This window comes from Triticum dicoccoides, chromosome 7B (assembly GCF_002162155.2).
Source record: "Triticum dicoccoides isolate Atlit2015 ecotype Zavitan chromosome 7B, WEW_v2.0, whole genome shotgun sequence".
NCBI lineage: Eukaryota > Viridiplantae > Streptophyta > Magnoliopsida > Poales > Poaceae > Triticum > Triticum dicoccoides.
In genome coordinates, this window is record NC_041393.1 from 439,771,722 (window position 1) to 439,775,227 (window position 3,506).

Consider the following 3,506-nt stretch of genomic DNA (forward strand, 5'->3'; position numbering starts at 1 on the left):
GCCGCCACGGGCGCCGTGCCTCCCCGGCCCCGAGCGCCGCCGGCACCGCCCCTCCCTTCGGCCCCGCCTCCGGCCGACGAGCTCGCCGGAGCTCGCCAGCGTGCTGCGCCTCGCCCCCGCGCCTCCCCGCTCCGTCTGCGCCTGCGCGGAGCCGCGGCTCTCCGCCCCGCTCGCCTCCGACGACCGGCGCCGCCCCCGGCCTCCTCCGCCCCTCTCCAACCTCCGGCCGCCGTCCTCCCTCCTCTTCGGCGAAGATGCAGGCAGACCTCGGTTCGCGTGCCGCCCAGATCCAATCTGAAGGTTGACCCCCGAAAATCCCTAAGTCCCCGTTTCTGTGTAATTTTTTATGCCTTGTTTGACCTGTTGTATCTCTGCATCCGTAGCTCCGTTTCGTGCGTGTAATATGTCGAATTGTTCGTCTCAACGAGTACATCATTTCATTCCATTGCATCTTTTTCATTTGAGGTCATCTTGATGCATGAATCATCGTTGTAAGAGTGCTTCATGATATTTTCTGCTGTCTGTTAACAGAACGAGCTCTTTTGTCATTTTTGCCATGATTGATGTGTGCATCCTATGAGGTTGATGTATACATGTGTTTTGTTCTATGCTATGTCTTATTTACAGAGGTGCTTACCATGTATTTTTTTGATCAATGTGGTGACTAGCACAAGCATGCAAACTAGGCAGCGTGATGTTGCTGATTTTAGTCCCTGTTCTGATGTTATTTTCATGCCATGTAAACTTGATGCTACAGAGAGATCCATGCATATTTTGAGATACTTCAGTAAGGGTGTTTTGAACATGTGGTTGTTTTCTATCCATTCATGCCCTTGGTTGCATTTATGGAGTAGTCTAGCATGTCATTTGAGTGCTCTACTTTTGCTTCAAAATGTTTCCTGGCAGATTGTTTACATGTTATTCAATTTAGCCAAGGTTGCTATAGTTGATCCTTGCATGCTATGGACTTGTTCTTGACTTGGTTTGTTTCAAAAACATGTCTTCTTGATGATGCTATAATTATATTGTCATGCAATGACTTGTGGTGAGTGAATCGAGCTTGTTAAGTAGTGTACTTGATGTTGCTGTTTTGCTAGGCTGAATCTATTATTTCGCGATGCTATGTAAACCTGCTTCTACTAATCATTCTATGCATAATCTGAAGATGTTCTATAAATATGTCTTGAACTACATGCCATGATCTATCCATTAATGCCCCTGGTTGCAATTATAGGTTGCTGTAGTTTGTTCATATCTTGCTCCAAAGTTGCTTGATAATGTTGCTGTCAGCCTGTTAACATTAAGTTCAGTTGTTACCATGTGTTTCCCTAGTGATCCATGCACCCTATGAACTTGCTCTTGCCATGCTTAACTTCACAAACATTCCTTCTTACTGTTGGGTGCCTTGCCATGCCATGTAATGTTCTGTACTGAGTTGCACAAGCTCATCTACATGCCTTCATAATTCTGTTTCTGCCATGTATGAATCTGTATTATAACTTGCCATGTTTACGTGGGTGCCATCATATTTTCTGATCCTTTTTGGCTTATGGTCAGTAAAGGACATTTTGTCTATGAATTTAGTAGATTCATGCCATGCCTTTGTTTGCCATGATAAGTTCCTGTAACATGTTGTTTGATAGCTCTGAACATTGCATCGTGATGTTATTTTCTGCAAAGTCTGAAATTGTTATAACTTGCAATCTTACCATGTGTGTTTGAGTATGTTCTAGTGATTCCTGGAGATAGCTTAGTGTTCATGTTTTGTAATGCTTTACCTGTACATCATGTCCATGCCTTTTGTTATTATGTTAGGGTGTTGTAGCATATTGTTTTGATGCTTGCAATATGCCTAGTTGCTGTTTTGGACAGATTGTTGCTATAACTTGTATGGAGTGTATGTGTTTGAACCGTTGCTCCGTTTTGAGTGTGCTCTATATGTAACTTACTTAGAATTGCATTTAGTTTCATATTATCATGTTGCATCCTTGTTTTGAGGTGTTTGCTTGATGTTTGGGTGCATTTTGCATCAATGCCATGTTTAACTTGTTTTGCTCATATCTTCTAGGCCGTAGCTCCGAACTAAATGATCTTTATATGTAACTTGACTAGAATCTCGTGTAGATCATCTTTGTGCATCTTAACTTGCTGTTTAACAACTTGAACATAAGGTTTATTCAGATCTGGACCAATTTCGAAATATGCATATGAGGACTTACCGGAATTGTTATATGTTGTTCCCGGCCTCATTTAAACTTGCTTTGATGTGTTGCTCTTGTTCGCATCATCTCTTGCCATGAGTAGCTTCATGTAGCCTTGTCATGCATCATGCTTGGTTGTGCATCATGCCTTGTTCATGTGTGGTGTGTTTACTATGTTGTGTGCTTCTTCTCGATAGTTCCCGTTTCGTTGCGATCGTGAGGATTCGTTCGTCTACGCTTGGTTCGGCTTCATCCGTTCGTCTTCTTCATGGACTCGTTCTTCTTCCTTGCGGGATTTCAGGCAAGATGACCGCTACCCTGGATCTCACTACTATCATTGCTATGCTAGTTGCTTCGTTCTATCGCTTTGCTGCGTTACCTATCTTTTGCTCATCAAGCCATCCCATATTGCCATGAACCTCTAACCTTTGACACCTTTCCTATGCAAACCGTTGCTTGACTATGTTACCGCTTTGCTCAGCCCCTCTTATAGCGTTGCTAGTTGCAGGTGAAGTTGAAGATTTCTCCATGGTGGACAGGATTTTGGTTGGGATATCACAATATCTCTTATATTATTAATGCATCTATATATTTGGTAAAGGGTGGAAGGCTCGGCCTTTTGCCTGGTGTTTTGTTCCACTCTTGCCGCCCTAGTTTCCGTCATACCGGTGTTATGTTCCCGGATTTTGCGTTCCTTACGCGGTCGGGTGATTTATGGGACCCCCTTAACAGTTTGCTTTGAATAAAACTCCTCCAGCAAGGCCCAACCTTGGTTTTACCATTTGCCTCACCACCACCTACTTTTCCCTTGGGAGTCGCTCTCTCGAGGGTCATCTTTATTATAGCCCCCCGGGCCAGTGCTTGTCTAAGTGTTGGTCCGAACTAGAGCCCTTTGCAGCGCCCCCTCAGGGAAACTTGAGGTCTGGTTTTAGTTGTACGGATTGCTCATCCGGTGTTGCCCTGAGAATGAGATAACACCGTCGGAAAGGATGAAGAACAAATAGATGATGCACCGGAACAACTAAAATATTTGAATGAGGTGACAATCTCGAATTAATTCAAACACAGACGAATCTCCTGAGATGTCTTGAACACTCCTGAAGGATAAACTGGCGAGAGGCGAACGAGCAGAGGAAACACTTGATCCAAGGAAAAGAATGTGATCAACACCGAAAACTTGAATTGGGTCCACCAGAAAAGAGATGAAGAATGTCAAACAAAAGAGAATTCACCAGTTGAAACAATTGACGAAAGACTGAAGAACCTCCGTACGAATGAAAATTGATGCTCGAAAGAGACTGAGGC